Source organism: Halictus rubicundus, chromosome 12 (assembly GCF_050948215.1).
Source record: "Halictus rubicundus isolate RS-2024b chromosome 12, iyHalRubi1_principal, whole genome shotgun sequence".
Taxonomy (NCBI): Eukaryota; Metazoa; Arthropoda; class Insecta; order Hymenoptera; family Halictidae; genus Halictus; species Halictus rubicundus.
In genome coordinates, this window is record NC_135160.1 from 12,476,906 (window position 1) to 12,498,928 (window position 22,023).

The window sequence follows — 22,023 nt, forward strand, 5'->3', positions numbered from 1 at the left end:
CCCTGCCACCCGAGCCACTGTTCCAACAGGCTCTTCCTAGTAGCACAGGGCTTCTTCTCCTTCTTCTTCGTCTCTCGCAACGCGGCCTTACCGATCGAACGACTGAAAATTTCTTCTGCTTCTCCACCTCTTCTTCTTCTTTTTCTTCTCTCTCCTCCTCTTCTATCTTCGTTCCGCCGGTTTTTGCAAATCGAATGACGAAGCGACGCGGATATTGCCACCGGCGTGCCACCGAGAACAATATTTTATCAAGCCCCCGCCGATCCTAAGCGCGCGACACGTATCTGGATAATGATCGGACGCCTCTTCCGCGACGGACATCTCGCGATTTGTCCAACGGACACGCTGCTTGCCCGACACGGGGCAAGAAGACTCTCTGGGTCACGTAACAGGCGGCTTTGTTTGCTCTTGGCATCTGATACTTTTCCTCGGGACTATGAGCGTCGTTTAGTTTCTTTCGGCAGGCTTGATTCTCGTTGATGTTCCCCTCTCGTCGTGTATTTCCGTTTACTGGGAAAAAGGATCGTTCCGCTTACTTTCCTTCAGCAACAAGCAGTCTGCGGACTTTATTCGTCTATTATGAAAATTAGTAGAGAAATATCTGCAGTCTGACTACTGGCGTGCTGTTTCTACTGTGCAAAGGCTAGAGTGACGTTGAAGATCGGGAATAGGAATTACACTGATTTCTCTACATATGTCGCCAAGGCTTCCATGATAAACGTCGCGGAATTATCCCCACTACTGTTGTGTAGGGAGGGGCCACGAAGCTCCAGACGCCTCGGACGTCGAGGAGTGTAAACATAATCGGTTATGTCTCCTGGACGCTGACACGACTCGTGTTGCTGACATATATCGTGAATTCACTGTACACAGGAAGTCCTCTCCAATGCATATTGCCATCGGTAAATTCTTCCAATTTTTCTGGAATTTCGAATTTCATCGGCCTTCAAGTTTCTCGCATAAGCTGTTGCTTGGAACAATCGCTGCAACGAATATTAGGTTCGCGGGACCGGGGAGAGTGAAGACAATAATTAAAAAATGGAATCGAAAATTCTTCGCGTTTAATTGTCGGTGAGACTTTAGAACATTGCGTGTAATCCTTTCGCTCCTCTTCTTCCTCCGGATAATCATGTAACAGATATTTATGCGAGGACCATATACAGCCCGGATAATTATACAAATACAATGTTTTACGAGCCAATAAAAATGTGGATTACAGGGGCCCGAGTGGAATAGGAATCCGTTTCTTTTATTACGTCCGCTATTATCGCGGCCCGGTATAATATGGTAACTACTATTACGCGTTTCAGCGAGATTATTTATTTCACTTACATTTCATACGTCCGCGAATGCTCTATGTATAGTGTATATATATATAGAATCCGTGAGTACATGCACGCAGCTTTCCCAATCTGATTTACAACCTATAACTGATAATCCGGCACACGTACATACTCAGATCAACAACTCGTGAATCCAGACGCTAGCAGTGACTCCATTTTGTAATTAGACTTCTTCGCATTAATTGCCGAAGGTTTCGGAGGCGCATGTTCACCAGTGTCGTTGTAACCTTGTTAACCCTTTGCACCCGAAGCTAGTTTAAAGCGTAACATCTCTTCCTACCTAGAATATTCCTCTTCTCTATATATGTCGCCAAGGCCTGGATGATAAACGTCGCGGAGTTATCCCCACTATCACGGGGTATAGTCCGTGAGGGGCCACGAAGCTCGGGAGACCTCGATAGACATAACACGGCTCGGGTATATCTCCTGCACGATACTTGACACTGGCAAGACCCGTTTTGATGACATATATCGAGAATTCACTGTATTTTACTGTATGAAAATTTTACTGTATTTACTGTATTTTACTTTATGAAAATTTTACTGTATTTACTGTATGAAAATGGTGGAATTTACTGAAATGTTTAGTAATTTATGAAATACAAACAAATTTAATAATGTAAAAAATATTTTGGTATAGCAATTTTTCAGTCGCCATTCCAGTGCTAAGGGTCAGAACGTCTACGAGTACATCCCTTTTATTTTATCCGACCACAATTGCTATCCTTGCAATCGGCCATATTATCCTACAATATCTTGCGAAAATGAAGATATCATTCCTGGCAACCAATACTGCAACTATTATTTACGAGCATGTGTTTATACCAGGAAATTGCATAAGCTGCGGTATTTATGGTTACTATAAATTTCAAGATTCACTGTGGGGAATGTGCACGATTTGGTAAAAATTGTTTTACGGTGCCACTGTGGACGGGAGGCTTCCATTTTATTTATACTTTAGAGACGTTGTTAACGCTCCGATTCGAGACGACAGTAAGCTCGAACCGAACGTACGATTCTCTTTGTTCGTTCGTACTCGATCAGACGTTGTCGATCATTGTGCGACCGTGGCTCTTAAATGTTGCTACGCTTGACTTATCAAGAATAAGTTAAGAACATTATTTCAAATAAAAACCCTCAAAAAGGATGACCCTGATAGCAAACCGAGTTTCGCTCGAGCCTAGCTTTTACTAGATAGAAACGGCGCATTAATAATAATTCGTCTAACATTGCTTTAACTATACTGTTTCTTGCACCAGAAATTTCATTCCAAACTAGCCTAAACACCGATAAAACCAGAACGTTAAAGACATTTAGTCTAACTTTTCTTCCACCGCTATTCCTCGCAGCCGACTCAGAAAATTTTCATTTCGCATTAAGACCGCACAGTCCAGCAATAAACGGAGTTTAATTGCAGTCTAGATTCCGACCAATAAGAACAATATGCTAATACTTGATCTAATTTTTCATTCCTCGCTGTTTCCTCCCGTTAGGGCCTAGAATTCTCATTTCCTACAAACATTAGCAGTCTAATAGTAAACTAAGCTAATTAGCAATCCAAGCTTAAGCACGATACCTCACCCAATTATTCCTTCAACTCTCGTTTCTCGCAGTCGATGCAGAAAATGGTAATTTCGCATAAACATCCGCGAGTGTAACGAAGTTCAGTTCCATTCTATCTTTAGCGTAATAAAAATCGCAAGATAATAATATTAGGTTCAATCCAATCTAATTTTAACACTAGAACTACCGAACCAGTGAAAATGACTGGTGGATGATTTCTTCTTTCGCGATTACTGAAACTATGAAAACGTTCTGTTCTTTGGAGTACAAGTTAAAAATCGTATGAAATCTGAGAAAATTCAATCTTGCTGTTATCATAAAGGGATAAGTCTAAGTCACGTTTAGGGCTCGGTAGTTCCAGTGTTAACCCTTTGCACTCGAAGCTACTTTAACTCCAAAACGAAACATTTCTTCCGACTTAGAATATTCCGCTTCTATATAGTTTTGTTTTCATGTTATACGTACGAAAATGTTGCAACTTACTTGTACCATACCGAAATGTTTAGCAATTTATTAGATACAAACAAATTTAACCCTTTTAGTGCCGGGCGAAAAAGAGGCGCCTATGCGAAGATAATCGGCCGAATTTCACGATTTTACTAGGGTTTGGAAAGAGGCTCATAAAAACCTAACGAAAAGCAATATTTACATAATTCAAAAAGCAAGTATATCAAGGACGAAATAGAGAATAAAACAGTAACGCTAATTCTTCTATATTCATTGAAAATTACATAAATAACAAAGGTATAAGTGATCACAAAGAAGAGAAACATTGAGTTCTCTCTTTCAAAACATAATTGTACATACGGAAAAGTCATCTTTTTATCGTAACTTTATATGGACCGTTTATTACAAAGTATATACTTTGAATTTCCAATATATTTTGTAACAAAATAAATAATATTGCACAACAAACATAAAGAAACAAGTAATTAACAAGTAATCCGAACAAGTAAACTATTTATTTTAATTCTCTCGCAATGAAACTAGACCATTTATAACGTATTATAAATTTATTTAGAGATAGTGTTCTCTCGCAATGCGAATAGTAAAGCGCTACAAATTGCGGGCCGACATATCGGCTCTGGCACTAAAAGGGTGAATAATCTAAAAAATATTTTGTATAATGATACAGCAATTTTTAGCGGTGCGTTGCAGTCACCATTCGAGTGCGAAGGGTTAAACACTGTTCGTTTCAGTAAGAGTCCTAAATCTTCGGTTCTGAATGGCGGTGAACCAGCCGTGGATCCCTGTGATCCAGGGAGCATCGATCCAGCAGGTCGCGAACACCGTAGAAAAGCCCCGTTGTCCCCATAGAATTCTTGTCTCTGGTCAGTTCGCGGGTAGCGGGTCGGGGTCGCGGTAACCGCGAGCATAAATCATTTCTCCGTTCGGAAGCGCTCTTCGCGCGAGCTCTCTCGACCGCCTGGCGAACCTGAAGAGAGAAAAAGAAAAAGGCGATCGGTGGAAAAACATAACAGAACAAGCGAAAGAACGGAGAAAGGAACGAAGAAGCGGCGGAAAAGATGAGGGGGGAGAGAGAGAGAGAGAGAGAGAGAGAGAGAGAAAAAAACGGTGAAATGTCACTGTTCCCTAATTACGCGAAGTAAGTAACCAAGCCCGTGTGTATGTGTGTACAGCGCGGGCCCCCGCGTGGATAGCAGAGCGGACGAGTACGGCGCGGAGAAAGAAGAGAGGAAAGAAAACGTTTGTGGAAAGAGAGTGGCTCGGAGGGAAAGAGAGGATCCCCCTCGGATCGAGCCGCGGGTACCGCTAGATCCCGTCGGCCAATCGGAGGCCGGTTTTGCTGGATCCCGGCCAATCGTCGGGCTGGTTTGACCGGCAAGCAGGAACGACCACCACCAGGCCGGGCCGGTTTATAAAGTCAGCCCGATGCGCCGCCTCGAAGACAGAGCCGTGCCGACAGCCCAACCATCAGGAGCGGAATTGTTTTTTTTTTTTTCGTTCGTTCGTTCGTTCGTTCTCGGTCGTTCTGAACTCCGAACAGAGAAGTGTTTCGTCGCGTGTGATCGACTGATCGGTGAACACCTCTCCTCTCTCTGTCCACTGTCGTTTATTTCCACTTCTTCTTCTTCTTCTTCTTCTTCTTCTTCTTCTTCCTCGTCCTCTTCTTTTCTCACCCTTTCGCTCAAGGACCAACGGTTGACCAAGTTCGCGGACAAGTGTGACACACGACCGAGTGATTTGAGCAGCCGGTGAGACCCTCGGGACTGCCAGTTCGGTGTCAAGTGGATTTACGATCAAGGTACGTGGCCACAGCAGTGTTCTCGCAGCGTTCGACAGTGTTTCGAGTATCGAAACAGAGGAGGATTGTAATTGTTGGTCGAGAGAGTCGGCAGAGCTCCGACGACGCGGTCGGAAACGAGCCTCGAAGAGTGATCCGAGGATTCGTGTCGGTCTTCTGGATCGGCGAGGCAGATTAGACCTCTGAGTGGACTGTTCAGTCCCGGCGCGATTTCATTTGCAATCTTGAAACCGGAATCGACACTTACAGTGTCGTCTTCCAGAAATGACGGAATTGTTCAAACAGATTTGTCAAGCAGTTTTGGCGCTACTGTATCGAGAACTGCGAATTTGATTCGGGTTTGCAGAATGGAAGAACGTTGACGGAGTACTTTCAGTATTATACATCTTAATACTAAACTTACCGATTTTTCATGTATACCTGATCCTACCATGGGCGGTCAAATGACCGCTTCAAGAAACGATATGTATCTTAACCCTTTGGACTCGAGTGGTGACTCTCTAAAGCACCACTAAAAGTTGTGGTGGCATTATCTCAAATTACAAAAAATATTACAAAATATTTGTTACGTTACAAAATTTGTATTCAAAGATTACGAAACATTGAAATATTATATGTGGAAGTCGGATCAGTTTCGTGTGAATGAAATGAAAATATTCTAAGACGGAAGAAAAATTTAGTTTTAGAATTAAAAGAGCGCCGAGTGCAAAGGGTTAACACTAAGAACTACCGAGTAATAAATACAATATTGCTTTGCAATAATGACGAGACTACATCTATTTGAACCTAATACCATTTTTATTCTAACGTGTGCTTTAATGAAGACGTTCATTCAAAAAATTCGGATGAAAATATTTTTACAATTTCAGTAATTGTGAAAGAAAAAATCAGGAACCAGTCATTTTGACTGGTTCGGTAGTTCTAGTGTTAATATAGAAAGACATGCTATGAAATTTTTCTGGAATGTAAACAATAAAGAAAGTTGTGGATATTGAAAAATGGGTTGTATGCGTATTGTAGGAAAAGTCAATAAGTTACATGGCGATACAGTAACGTTGTATACGAGAAATTCTAAACGAAATTTCAAAAACGGTCATTTGACCGCACGGTGGTAGGTTTAGTGTTAATTTTTCTACCTTTGTTTTGTTAAGCAAATTACTTTTATTTTGTCCAAGTTTTGAGCAATTTTCTGGCACTCGTCATTTTGCAGTTGTTGGAATTGATTACTATGTATTATTCGACTGCAGATTTTATACGTTGACGGAAAGAGGTAGATGAAGTGGCAGATGAAGAATATTGATGACGAGCATTGTCGTGCCATTCTCAATTGGTTCGAATTATTAAAAGAAGAGAGGCATTTTTATTCAGTGATATTTCTTGCAATCAATGTATACAATTTTCATCTTGCATAGTAATCCGCAGTCCGCATACTACAACAAAAATCGCACCGGATAAATTCAATCTTGCCATTTTTAAAAAGAAGTATATTATATAAACCATTTCTAGCGCTCGGTTATTGTCAAAATCGATTTCCATTTACCAGTTCATTAGAATGGAACACTGAATGTATTAATTGAGTTGCTGAATTTTCAAAGTACATTTTAAGAGTCCACTTTGGGGTCAATTTCAATAAAATATAGTCGAAATAAATACAGTCTCGTTTTCTTGAGGCTGCTCGATTAAAACAATTGTTTAACGTGTCTAATATCTTCGACGAAAGAACATACTGTCGATTTTAAAGTACAGGACTATAAAATCGCTTCTTATCCTCACCTGTTAGCTCAAAATTGAAGAAGAGACTGTGGCAGTACCATTATGTATTATGCTATCACTTTACCATTATTTCATATATTGAATTGATTTGAAACTTTTATTCTACCCAATAAAAATATATTTGCAAGAAAATACGAACGGAGAATTTTCGCAAACGGACTCCACGAAAATCCCAAAGGACGGGGACAACTCCCTAGAAACAAAGCGATCTCCGAGCACGAAGAATCGACCGACCGGAAAGTCGCTTCGATATCTCAAAGATCTCAAAGATCTGAAAGATCGCAAAGATCCGAGAGCTCCGAAGGATATCGAAGATTCCTCGGCCCGTAAATCGGCTGATTTGTCACGGGACTTGCGGTAGATCGATCTCGGGCCCGGGGGCATCACGTCCGAGACGCGTATCCGCGAGTGTTTATGATCGATCGGCGGCTCTTCGGTCGAATAAAAGTCCTCGGCGATCGGTGCATACCTCGTGGCCGCCATTCCCACGGTGAGAGAGAGCCGAGAGGTTCCGAGGTTCGTTCAAAGTCAGGGCCGTAGCCGCGTTGAGCAACGGGTGAAGGCCCGTAACATAGCGCGCTCGCGCTCACGCTCGCGTAAAACCGAAACGCGTTTCCCTCGACTCGGAACAACTGGACGTCGGCGCAAACGTGCTCCCATCTTCTCCGGATCCTAAACTCCACCCAGCCGAAGTGCCTAATAGACAAGAAACGGCAATTCCGTGGAACGCAGCGTTTACAGGCGCGCGAATGCTCGGCGCAACGTGTCCGTTCGTATCCGAAGTGGACAGTCGATTTCGTGTTCGGCTACGACGCCCGCCGAATATTCATGCTGGTACCGCGTGTTTCGAGAGTCCGTCGACCCAACGGCGTGCCACTTATCGTCAGCAGGTTCATTCTCAATCTGCCTGGGCTAATCCAAAACTCATCGTTAGACTGCGGAAGTTTATGCACGAAAAATATGCAAATTTTTCCGATATTAATTATATATTACATTAAGTGTTAGGCACAATATCGAATATTAACAGACATTTCACAGTTATACTGGAGTATCGTGATTCGAATTACAATAGATTACAATCATTTTTTCTGGTGGCGTCAATTGATGGCGTTTGTCGATCAAAATTAATTTGTACGCCGAAAATCACCGCTCCACATCACACGACGTTATCGGTGCATATTTAAAGTTACTTATACCGTGTTGTGGCGTACATATTGGATCTTGTACAAATTCACCGCATAAAATTCGTACAATGCTGCCCACGTTGCTTGACCACTATATTTTGTGTGTGTATGGAAGTATTAATATGTTGAATTAATTGCGATTTTCTATCGCACATTTCACAGTAAATATTATTTTCATTATTTTCGTCAATAATGAAATTGGGATCGCCTTCGATCCAGCTTCTCATCAGTAATAACCCTACTTTTCCGAACTTTCGGCATTTTAATAATGATCGCACGCACTCTCACAAAATTCGCCTTACCACTTCGAGTATCGAACTGAACTGTTCGAATTCTATATACCAACAGCTACATGTGTTCTTAGAGCTGATTCAGTAACAATATAACGTCGGAACATCATAACTTGTTGAGGCTTCTTCAGTATTATATCGGCGTATCACTATTATCGACGCTATTCGGATATGATACGAGTGCTTATTAATAGATTACATAAATTTAACAAGATAAATGATTCGTATGAGCATGAGATATGCATATACACGGAAAATAATATGTTTTAGATATTTCTCTTTGAAAAACATATGCAACAATATATTGCATATGTTTTTCAAGAGAAATATGCAAAACATATGCATTATGCAAAAAGTGCAAAATAAAAAAACATATTTTTAGAATCCTCTAATCGCAAAACATATTTCTGTTTAAGTCCCATTGCTTTATCAGTTTTCTATATAAATATGCATTTGCATAAACATCCGCAGTCGTCTCATCATTCAATCATCCCCAGTTCCCTGTCGACCCACGAAATTTCCTGTAGCACACTTTACAGAACACTAAAAGTGACTATATTACGTTACAAAAATAACGAGAATATGCCTATCTAACTTTTTGGCCATTTTTCTTGTAATTTATACCCGGAGAAGTAAATTTGTTGAATGATTCCTCGTGGACGCATCTCTACAATATCAATGAACGTGAATTAAAAATATCAGAGCCTGCCATTTTGACGGGTCCTGTAAACCTAGTTAACAAATTTAACGCTTTCACTGGCAAACTAGAAACCTCAAAAATTCCATAAAATCAAAGTAAGTTATTTAATGAAATAAAAATTGAAAAATTTAAATGTATGATATTGAGTAGTCATCCAACCTTCTTGCATTTTACAGATCCTAACCGGTAGAATGAATATATAAACGTAAAAATTCGTTTTAAAACCTAGACAAATAATTCCCACATTTGGGTGACATGGCGGTCAACGTGTTAAAGAAATCTTCAAATTTTTAAAAGCTCCATCTATTTTGCTATAAAACGCGCAATCCACTCGTTACGTCATCTTGTGCGCGTTCATAATTATGCAGTAACTCGGTAAAAATCCTTATCAGGTTGCAATTTTCTTGGAATCGATCTGCTGATCAACGGCCTTCGGCAGCCTCGACGGCCTTCCCCTAATTTGTTAATTCTGCCCATTAGGCTAGAGATTGATCTGTTGGTCCGGATACGTGTTTGGCGAAAGGATGATGGCGAAAAAGAAAAGAAACGAAACGCTGAAAAGCGAAAGCCTAATCTGGCGAACAGGTGGCCCGTCGCAGAGCCGCGTGGACTCGGTGAGTTCAATGCCAGGGAAGCGGAACGCCATATACTGGAGGTTAGGCTCTCTCTCGCGCGCGCGCGCGCGAACGATTACGTCGCCGTTCGAGGGCTCGTTCTCCAAATGATTGCTTCGTTTCAGCATCTCGCTCGTTTCGGAATTATGTTCGTTTCAATTACTCGGGTACGATCCCGCTGTTACGACCTCGAATTAGTCGAATTGCCATGAATCTGTTCTTTAACGGCTGTTCCGATGTCGGAAAAAGGCGCACGATAACGTTCCTGTAAACGGAAACGGAACCATCAAACAAGTCTTGCCGCTTTAACAACCTCTAGAGGGATAATTAAAGCGTACTACTCGATTCCAACAACCTCGCGAGAGATATCGTTAAACTATGTTTCACGCGTCGACTTGTTCGCCGATGTCACTATTAAAAACGGATTAAACAGCCCCCTCGATTATTGATCTACGGTTTTCAGCGAACCGTTTCAAAACCGGCCACCATAAAATTCGTATCAAATAAAATTGGAACAGTAACGTTTAATAGCGCATAGATAGACGCGCATCTTGTCAAACTGGTTAGCGATCGTTTCCATAGAACAGAACAAAATGTATTGTCAGGAAACGAGAAAACCACGAGCGTTCATTGTTTCGCAGCAAGGCTTGCCGGTGGCCATTTTGCGAAAATCTGTGAACGCGCATAATCTGCAGCGAGAATCTATACGATTGACGATCGGTGCGATTGGAACTGAAGATTCTGCTGGAACTATCGGGAGCGACCGGTTCGCGATCGTTTCCATAAAGTAACGAGAAGCGTCCATTGTTTCGCGAGCGGCAATTTCGAACAGGCTCGTTGCAAAAATTCGTAAACGCGCCTAATCTGCAACAAGGAGTTCTACGATTGACTGAAGCTTCACTGGAACTATCGGGAGCGACCGGTTCGCGATCGTTTCCATAAAGGCTGACAATACCGCGCGCATTATTGAAAGTAAGTAACGAGAAGCGTCCATTGTTTCGCGAGCGGCAATTTCGAACGGGCTCGTTGCAAAAATTCGTAAACGCGCCTAATCTGCAACAAGGAGTTCTACGATTGACTGAAGCTTCACTGGAACTATCGGGAGCGACCGGTTCGCGATCGTTTCCATAAAGGCTGACAATACCGCGCGCATTATTGAAAGTAAGCAACGAGAAGCGTCCATTGTTTCGCGAGCGGCAATTTCGAACAGGCTCGTTGCAAAAATTCGTAAACGCGCCTAATCTGCAGCAAGGAGTTCTACGATTGACAAGCTGAAGCTTCACTGGAACTATCGGGAGCGACCGGTTCGCGGTTTCCATAAAGGCTGACAAAATCGCGGCCATTATTCGCCGTCGAACATGAGACGCGTTCATTGTTTTGCGAACGGCAATTTCGTAGGCTCGCGGCGAGCGCACGGCAAAAATTTGTGAACGCGCATAATCCGCTGGAAAGAGGTACGCGATTGACAACGAGGCTTCGGTGGAACCGTCGAGAGCAACCGGTTCGCGATCGTTTCCATAAAGGCTGACAAAATCGCGGCCATTATTCGTCGTTGAACGAGACGAGAGGCGTTCATTGTTTCGCGAGCGGCAATCTCATCGTGCACCGGGCAATTTCGTCGGATTACACGGGGCGAGCCTCGGTGGCGCGCAGGCTATTTTGATCGCGTTAACTGAAAGAGGGCAGAGAATGCGCGCGCGCGCGCGCAAAGTAGCGCGCGTTAATAAGCGATCGCGGCGCGTCGTTTTCCTGGAAATTATTCGAGCGAGCAGCACTTTGCGGCTGTCACGGTGCCGCAGAAAACGCGTCCGCTGGAAAAAGAAGCCTCCTCGCTGGGAGTCGTCCATTAAGCACGCGGGCCATTAAATCATCGCGGAGCCTTCGTATATATTTAATCGCGCGTCTAGTTCCTCCGCGCGTGTGCGTGCGTGCGCGCGTGTGTCCGTGTGTCACGCACGTCCTACGCAGCGTGAAAAGACTCTGATTAAATCTGGGAACTGCCGGGAAAAAAGGGGGAAGAGACGTGGAAGATAGACAGACTTGTGGACGCGAGCCTCCTCTCTCTCTCTCTCTCTCTTTTTCTTTCTCTCAGGGTACATATCTCTTTTTCCCGCTTAGGGTACAGAAAAGATGAACGCTCGGGTAGGTATAATGTTACACGAGCGCGAGCCTGCGCACGAGTGAGTTTTATACATCGCAATTTGAGGGTCCGGCAAAAAGCCGATTCCGATCGGTTCGACGATCGTTAACGTCCCGAGACCATAAGCGCCGGAAAAAACCGGACGATGGATCAATTATTGATCTATCCGAGACTCCTGCAGATCGGCGATCGACGATCTCGGAAGATTCGTCGTGTCCGGTACCCGTCAGCCTCGTATTACAGAGAGCCAATATTATCTGAAACAATATATATATATATTATGTTTTAGATTGTATTTTATTTTTGGAAATAGAATATTTTGTTCGCGAGGGAAACTATTTTTTTTTGAACCCTTAATTGCATAGGTAAACTAAATATTAGAAACATGAATGCATACATGGGGTCCATTGAGGACCCCACTTACCTAATTCCTTGCTAACTTTGATTACAGCAACAATTTATTTCTGTAAACACATTGAACATAACCTAAATATTGACAGAAGCAAATAGTTGAACTGTCAGTTCACAAATGGCGCGGCTAAAAATGTTAACACAAAATAAAACACTGGGGTCCTTTGCGGACCCCACTCATGCATTTAAGGGTTAAATAGTACTGCTTTATTCGAGGGGTATTAAAATTGTAGTGAGACTCATGTTTTTTGGTACATTTTTCTTGCTCTAGTTCATTGAGATAAAATTGAGTTTGTAAAGTACGTCGATACACTCCCTTCTCGATCTCGAGAATGAATTTTTGTTAATCAACTTTTTAACAATTTCTTTTAAGGTTTGTGGTGGCTCTTGTCGTTTGTCAATCAACAAATCTCTCGCACGAGTCGGTTCGATGCAATATATGATTAATTCAGCGATTACCTTCACGAGTAAATTAAAATTATTTAATTATTAGGGTGTTTTGTATCACTGCGAATATTCTATCGGCTGGTCTTGCTCTCCCATTAACTACTGCGCATTGATTTATGAATCTAATCATTTGCTTTTGAAAGCACACATGCATTATACATTCACCAGAATTTTTTCAACTATTGGAAACACAGCATTTTCCTCAGAGAACCAGAGTATCACTAAATCTGACATAAATCCAAATCGAAAAATAAATCCGCGCGCTGATCTATTATTTGAACAGTTAAATAATTTATCTGCGACTCCGGCAGTGTTACACATGATCTCAATGTCGCCAAAATGGCGTCGTTCGTGCTCCAAGGGTAAAAATCGAGAATAATTCGTGTGAAGCGGCCTTGAAGAATTGTCTCGCCGCACTCGAAGATCGTTAATGTTTCTCATTTGGTTCAGCATCGAGCAGGATGTTAACGTTCGCGAGATCTTGTCCTCGAACGATATGAACGGGAGAAGGGCACAAGGGCTCCGAGAGAAGGGCAACGGGCCGAAGGTACCATTCCAGGGCTTGCTGGAAACCCACCGCTCCGTGACGAGAGCCCTCTTCTTCTTCATCGCCGCCACCATCATCATCATCATCACCATCATCATCAACCTCATCATCATCAGCCGCGCGATCGTCATCGTCATCGTTTCTCTCCTATGCTTTTCTTCGAACAGGCCGGGCTTTAGGCTTTATCGCCGGCTTGCATCGACCATAGGGGAGCAAGGTTGAACGAACTTAAAAATTCTAATTGAAAAACCTTGGGAACACTGTTTTCCCGCTGGAAAAACCCTTTGGGAGTCGCGGGATTTTTCCTTGTAACGAAAATTCCACCCGATTCCTCTGTTCCTCGGGCTGGGTTGCAACTTGTTCGTATTAAATTAAAAAATTGATCGAACGAATGAGATTGAATTATTGAATAATTTGCCGATTTTTTAATTTTAAGAAGTAATGCAACACGTAACCATGACTGCCAGGCGTCTCTCCTTCAAGGTCCGGGTTAGGTTTCGTATTAAATGAAATAATTAACGGAGCTACTCGAAATGGAATTTCATTATTGATCGCATTATTTCAGACTAGATTGAATTGTTGATCGGGCTATATTGCATCGGATTTAATTATTCTATCCTAGTTAGAGATGTCCTGGGCCAGGAGCGTAGCTGTCGCGTCGTATCCGGCGTCAAACTCGGCTTGTTCTCGGTTCTCCGATGTTCTCCAGTCTCTCTCCTCCTCTCTCTCTCTCTCTCTCTCTCTCTCTCTCTCTCTCTCCCTCTCTCTCTCTCTCTTATCCTCTCTTCTTCCCCGGACTCTCAGCCACGACCTGCCCCACTATCTCTCGTCCGAGGATCTTCCAGGCGCCGCCTGGCCGTTGACCCCGAGCGAGCCTACGGCCCTGACCAACACTCCGCGAACGCTTCTTCCATCTTCAACAAGCTAGCTCTGCCCTCCTAGATGACTGCTCGCTCCCGGGAACTTCGTGGTATTTTATCCGCCGGAATCTTTTCCGTTAATTAACATTTCTGACGCTGTTTCTCCCTCCTCCTCTTCGTCCGCTGACGCGTCCACGGGAAAAGTTAAAAGAACTCGCGGCAAGCGATGACCTCGGGTCACCTGGCGACAACTTTAACCCACTCGTACAATTATTATTAGTTTGCGAGATGAAAATTGTCTGCGTCAATTGCGACAGACGGAGGCCACATTAAAATTCCTTTTTTCTGCAGCGACCCCAATAAATTGAAAATAATATATGGACGTTCTTAAATTATTTTAATTTGTATGCTATTTTGGATTGCGCGAAGCTTGCAGTCTAGTTATTATTTACCAGAGCATTTAGTTATTGGAATCGTAAATTGATAGAAAACAACAAATTCTGAATTATTTAATCTCGTAGTAAGCTCCCACATTTTTCTCTCGCAGAGGTCAATTAAATTTACAATGTATTGATATTTCTGACACGTTGACTGTCACGTACTTAAAGTACAGTTGGAATCGAAAATTGATAGAAAGCAACAAATTCTGAATTATCTGATCTCGCAGTAATTTCAAGTTCCCACATTTTTCTCCTGCAGAGGTCAATTAAATTTACAATGTATCGACATTTCTGACACGTTGACTGCCACGTACTTAAGGTACAGTTCGAATCGAAAATTGATAGAAAACAACAAATTATTCTGAATTATTTAATCTCGCAGTAATTTCAAGCTCCCACATTTTTCTCTCGCAGAGGTCAATTAAATTTACAATGTATCGATATTTCTGACACGTTGACTGCCACGTACTTGAAGTACAGTTCGAATCGTAAATTGATAGAAAACAACAAATTATTCTGAATTATTTAATCTCGCAGTAATATCAAGCTCTAACATTTTTCTCCTGTAGAGTTCAATTAAATTTACAATGTATCGATATTTCTGTTGGAATCGTAAATTGATAGAATACAACAAATTCTGAATTATTTGATCTCGCAGTAATTTCAAGCTCCCACATTTTTCTCCTGTAAAGTTCAATTAAATTTACAATGTATTTCTGACACGTTGACTGTCACGTCGGTCATATGCGGGTTAGGTAGAACGTAGTATCTGTTTAACATAATCGTCAGAAATTGGCTCCTCGAGTGGTTTCGATGCTCTAGGTTAATATTGGGTAGTACAATAATAACCGACGGTTTTCGAGTGAGAATTTCGGAACCACAGAGAGACTCGAAGAGAGAGAGAGAGAGAGAGAGAGAGAGGGGATGATGACAATCTCCTGTGGCAAGTAACTGCGATCGCCTTTCGTTGATCGTGGCCGGTGCCGCACACGGCGAACGCGTATGTAGACCGCATAACGGACATCGCATTCACCGAATGACATCCGTGGAATCTCGTAATAAATGACTCGTCCACCGACGATAAACGATTCCTCATCACCGAACAATGAACGCCGAACGTGGTCACCCGATTACCGTCCACGGAAATTGCCGGTTGTCCGGAGAGCGGTCGCTCGTCAACCGATTTTCCACTGTCTTCGACACACTATGCTTTCAACTTTAACGTCACTTCCGACCGCTGAAATGTCCAGATTTTTCATTGTCGTTTCAGCTGCCGGCAATTTTTTCCCTAACGAATTGCCGAAAATAAACTCGAAAGAAATTCGTCAAGTCGCGAAGGCGTGTGGACAACGAATGCGATCATTGGAACAGATCGAGACCGTTGGAAATACAGTTTCGATTAAAAATAATTACGCACGAATCGAAAAAGACGAGAATACGGTGGGTAACAGGAATAACCGTGAGAGCCGTTTAATTTGTACAGCTGGTGGTTCGGATTTGATGGGGCTCGGCGGAAATTGATGGGCGGTTTTCTCGTGGTTTTTCCCGGTTTTGTTTGATAGAGAAGGGAATTGTTGTACCCCGGGGGGGGGGGGGGGATTGTTGAACCGAGAGCCGACACGATCGCGGAAGACGAGTCCGCCTCGCGTCAAAGGCATTTAAGGTGTCTTATTATGGCTAACGATATCCTCGAACGCGCACCGCCCATTATCTCTTCCGCCCTTAATCAGTAACGCTCAATTTCTAGCTCGTAATTTGCGCGGAGGATCGTGCGCGCGAGCGAGCCAGCGAGCGAGCATGCCAGTGTGCGTTACCACCGCTCGTGTGTAGAGACCTAACACTGACGCGAGAGGGAGGAGGCAGAAAAGTGAAAAGGAAGAGAACCGAGGGAGAAAACCAATTACTCGAGAAAAACAATTACCCCTTCGGTCGTCGAACGACCGCAACCAAAGGTCGTGTTGCTTTCCCCCCTCCCCCCCCCCCCCTCCCCACCACCACCATCGGAATTCCCGCATCTTTCCCTTATTTCTTAATAAACCCCCGTGTGTAAACAGAACACGCCCCCAGGAAAAAGTGTTTGATCGAGAATAGTCGAAATTTGATATCGAGACTGCTCGAATTACCGATAAAAACCGATCGTTCAATTAACTTTATGTGCATCGTAAAGGCTCGCTATTTTATTAAGCAATCTCGGACGATATCCGTTTCAGTGGTGGACGTGGCTCGCAAATTGTTGCACAGTAAAATCCAGAAAATAGATTGCAATTTCGTAGTCGAATCTTCACGGTTTCGTCGGTTGTTAACCAACCCTTGCGTTAACGCTAGGTTTACGGAGCGCTAAAAAGTTTACATTACTTCATAAAAATAACGTGAACGTATCTATCAAGTAGCCATTTTTTAAACTAATATATCCTCAAAGAAATCATCTTGTTGAATAACTCCTCGTGGATGCATCCTTACAATCTCAATACAGCGAGTTTCTCTATATGTCGCCGAGGACTGGATGATAAACGTCGCGGAATTATCCCCACTACCGCGGGGTATACCCTGTGAGGGGCCGCCAATCTCTAGAGGCCTCGGACGCCGAGGAATGCAAACTCCTCGACGATATATGTCACTGGCAAGACCCGTGTCAGTGACATACATCGAGAATACACTGTACTCCTAACTTAAAAGTATTAGAATCCGTCATTTTTCACGGGTCCCGGAAATCTAGTTAACACCATGGTACTTTCAATTTATCTTTACAGTCTGCCTTGATCAGTACAAAAAAAAATTCGTAGATTTTTACTTTGTGGGCAATGATTTAATTCGACCAGCTCCGCCAGAGAGAAAATAAAATGGCAACAATCTCGCAGAAGATTGTAGACAAGAATTAAAGAGTGACCATTACCAATTACGGGCGAGGAAGCTGCCGGAACAATTCCGTAAAATTTGATTGCCATCGTCCGCCGTCGAATTCCAAAGGCTGGGTCGTTAGAGCTAGTTAGACTAATCGCGGCGCGTAAAAACCAACGTGAAATTACGTTGTCTAATTCGCCAGTCATCGGCTTAAACGAAAGGAAAGCAGGTTGTCGGACTGGCAGGATCGATTCGTCGAAAAATAGAGGATGGAACATGATCAGGTAGAGGAAGCTGGGAACGTCTTCCGGCGTTTCGAAAAAGAATCGAACATGAAGAGTCGAACGTTCGCTCCCGAGAGAATCGATGTCCGGTCGATCGTCGTCTCGAGAGGTGTGTTCGAGTGTAGGTGTGTTCCCAGGGCGAACGAACTCGAGGATGGAGCTCGAAACAGGTGGAAGAGGGGTCTGGGGAGGGGAGGAGGAGGACAGAGGCGACAGGAGCTCATTATCGAACACTTAGCACGTTTTAAAGCTACTTCCTGGGCAGACCGTACGGCGGATCTCGGATTCATGCCCGGGGTTTAATCATTCCGACTTATCGGCGCGTTTCCTCGCGATTAGAGTGGAACGCGATCCCGACTTAGCCTGGCAAGAGAGAGAGAGCCAAGGGAACAGGACTAAACCGAGCAGATAATGTACTGTGTGCGCCGGCGCCGAAAGGAAATTACTCTTTGTGATTCGAGGCGATCGGTCGTTTAGATTCCCTAGGGAATTCCCCGGCGCCAGACGAGATTGCCTTGATCAATTCAAATTTCTCTATTATATGAAATAAAAGGTGGATCAGGGTGCAGCACCGTGAATCTCGTGGGAATTTTACGCGGATTTTGCGATCTGGGAACCGAAAGGGGACCTTCAGGTACTTGCTCAGGATGTTGTCTGTGGAACTCATCCGAAGCGCCAGGATGTAGTCTTGGCTGTGTTAACCCCTTGCCCTACAATGTCGACTCAAACTGTAGACTCTGAACAGAGTCTAATAAATTTAAAACGAAATAAAATTGTATTTTGAGTGCGATTTTAAGTGCGATTTTAAGTCGAAAATCGTGAAAAATGGCAATTTTTTCACTTTTAAGCGTTTATAACTCGTAAACGAATTAACAAATATCAATGAACTCAGACAAAAAAGCTGAAAAAACCAACTTTTACTATTTCTTTTGCGATTCCGACCAATTCAAACTTTTTCCAAAAATTTTTTACACCTCCTCTAATAAACTAATCCTTCTAACTTCTCAATAAAATTCAAGTCATTTGATCTAATTTTTAAAAAGTTATGTTGCTTCAAATAGCGTAGACTCAGTTTTGCTCGTTACTGTATATATCCTGTGGAGAACACATAGCCATACAATAAACTATCTTTTTAGAAGAATTTCTAATCGCTATAATCACAAAATAAATGGTAGTGCAACGGGTTAATGTTTGTATTATTTCAAATCGCCCCACCCATTTCCGTCGTGAACGCGTAAAATCAGTGAAATTTGAAGCGGCGAGGAATTCATAAAAATTTAAGAACGTCGATAGATTGTTTTCAGCTGAATAACATTTTTAAACGGAGAAACATAGTTGGCTCCTGTTTCTCATAATGAATGAAGGAAATTCTGTTTACGAGCATTCGGTACTAAAAACCGCGGTTGTTAAAATTGCTTGAGTAAGCGCATATCAGAAAATAAATAATGGCGCAAGGGGTGAACACCTTCGCTACACCGCCATTTTGTTCCGATGTCTATCTTCGATGTCAACACTAACCAAGCAGAAAACATACAAAATTTAAACATCTCACAGAAGGGAGAAGATTGACTTTACTTAAATTTTGTACGATTTTTATCATAATATCAGCTTCAATAAAAAAGTCAATTGAGTAATTTCAATAATTGAGAAATAGAAAACCGGTCGTTTTGACCGTGGTAGGTTTAGCGTTAAAACATTTGATCGAAAGCGACGCGTCTTCGCGAATTATTGCGCTAATTTTACGGAAGAATATCTCTGGATCCCTGAACAAGTTCCTCAAGCAGGATCCAGAGCGCAGTTACATCGATCGCGATCGATTCCCGCTTTTCAATTAGCTCGAGCGGAAACCGGTGGACTCCGGAGGTTGTAAAGGGCAGAGCCCGATCGGTTGAACCGGTGGTAATGAACCGTGTGCAGGGTCGAATCGTCGATCTCGATCGGCTCGATCGAGCGAAAGGCAGCCGGGTTCGGTATCCTGTAATAATCAGAGGAATCCGGCAGCGAAGGGTTCCACGAAATCGGCCTGGATCCTGGAGAGTCGAAGATGCGATCCGAAGATCGGCGCCGCTTGCAAATTGATCGATTAACGGTACGAGGATCGACGCGCGCGCGAACGGGGATCCAGGTCGAGCTTCTCTCGAGATACGCGATCGAGTTCGTACGACCGTGATCGAGACCTCGTGGACCAAGGTACATATATACTCGTCGATCGTTGCCGAGACCCGCCTCGTAATCGGTATTACGATCTCGTTGTCGCGAGTTACGCTACCAGGTGACCGAGAAGCTCTTTCTCTCGTGACGACGACGAGCCGGTTCGCGCCGATTCTCGATCCTTGATCGTGCAACTTCTCGATCGTGCCTCGAATGCCTCCGTTGAACGGTTCTAGCCGAGATCTATCGAGGCTCTCAAGGATTTATGCCCTTTTCGAGGAAAATCTGTCACATGTGTGAAATGATCTACGGACTGGTGGCCAGGAAGAAATAATGTTATTTAGATTGTTATTTGTTGATTTTTCTAGATGAATTTATTAGAAACATAGGTGCTGCGATAGAAATATCCTTTGATATTACTCTGTTTTACAGAACATTTACTTAACACTAAACCTAGCGAGTAGAAAGCATATACAGGGATTTCTCTATATATGTCGCCGAAGCCTGGATGATAAACGGCGCGGAGTTATCCCCGCTACCGCGGGGTATACCCCGTGGGGGCCCCGAAGCTCGGGACGTTCAGGGTGAATGAAAGAATAGTACCTGGACGATATATGTCGCTGGCAAGACCCGTGTTGATGACACAAATCGAGAATTCACTGTAGAAGTGAAACGTCTTATAGAAGGGAGAAGATTGAGTTTACTTAAACTTTGAACGATAATGAAGTGAATTCAGTAATTTCCTATGAAAACGTTTTCATAATTTCAGTAATTGTGAATTAGAAACCCGGTGATTTTTACCGTGATAGGTTTAGGGTTAACCCTTAACGGACCAATGCCGCCATATAAGCGGCATGGCACTTTTATTTACTGGGTCTTATATATAAATATAAATAAAATTATGAATACAAATATATATAAAATAAAATATAAATATTTTCCTTTTTATACTTGATGTAAAAATGTTGCCTGCCCAGTTTCGCTTCGTATGAAAAATAGCTTGGTGGGAAGTAGTGATTAATTGTATTGATGACGAACAATGATTAACTGTATTGATTCGTACATGGGGAAGATCAGGAATTTCGGCAGCCATATTTTGGGGAGTATCAGTTTTGAGGAAGCTCGCCAGGAGAGTTCCGGAGAAAATGTCGGTGTGATTCGAAACTTTTAGCCGGTAGTGTATAAGTGGTTCGAAACCGTTGCGAGCAGCCCGTTAGAATGCCGACCATCGAAACCGTGTTGTTCGCGGAAGGAACGCCGGAAAAAAGACACCCGGTTCCTGCTCAGCGATCACGCTTGTTCATTAACCGCAAGCGGAGCACCGTGCCAGGAAGAAGGAACGTTTATTAGAGCCTCGGACGAGACGAATTATTCGACCAACAACGGCCATTTCGGTCCCGGAGACCCTCTCTCGCTCCGACTACACGCCAGAGAAAACTTTCAGTGAAACGTGAAATTCACTGTGGCTAGCAACACAAAGAAATAATTTACCGCTGCGGCGGCGTTCTTTGAACCACAATATTCCTGCGGACGGTAATAGCAATCGGAGGACTCTAACGCAAAAGTTCCGGACTCGATCGGACTCCGTGCCGACAGTTTTCTCGAAAACGCGTCCTTGAAAACTATCTCGACTTATTCTTGGAGACTCTTTACGATTTTCGATATTGATGCTGTTGATTAATTGTTTGTTGAGATGTTTGTGCTCGAGGGCGATCTTTGGTCATTTCAGAGCGTCCAAAAAGAATTATAGAAACTTTGGGGAAACGAAATGGAAGAGTCAAATTCGGTTCGTTTTTTTTTTTTTAAGTCAAAATGACGGGTTCTATTATTTTTAGTTTAAAATTGTTAAGACTCTAAGGATGCGTACATGAGAAATTATTAGGAAATTTATTTCCTTGGGTACATATTATTTTTTAAATATTGCCAAAAATGTCGGTAGCACGTTCTTGTTATTTTTGCAAAGTAATGCAAAATAGTCCCTTTAGTGCTCCGTAAACTTAGTGTTAATTGTGTTCCATATTTTAACATTCGGCATTGAACAAGACGAGTGAAAAACTCAAAATGTTTGTACTGGTATCGCTTATATATTATATAAATTTAAATTGTCAGCGGACAATTTTTATATTGAAAGTTTCGAATGGTAGTTTTAACCCTTAACAAAATGGCGGG

General features: G+C 42.8%; 1 protein-coding gene across 1 annotated transcript in view; it reads left to right on the forward strand.

The window, feature by feature from the left end:
- The first annotated feature begins 5,067 nt into the window (after nucleotides 1-5,067).
- The window catches only part of Tyn (trynity), an 81,934-nt gene continuing 64,978 nt past the window's right edge, over nucleotides 5,068-22,023 (forward strand). The window contains exon 1 of the mRNA XM_076798204.1: nucleotides 5,068-5,172. The gene's annotated coding sequence lies outside the window, so the exon portion shown is untranslated. The remainder of the gene's footprint in view (nucleotides 5,173-22,023) is intronic.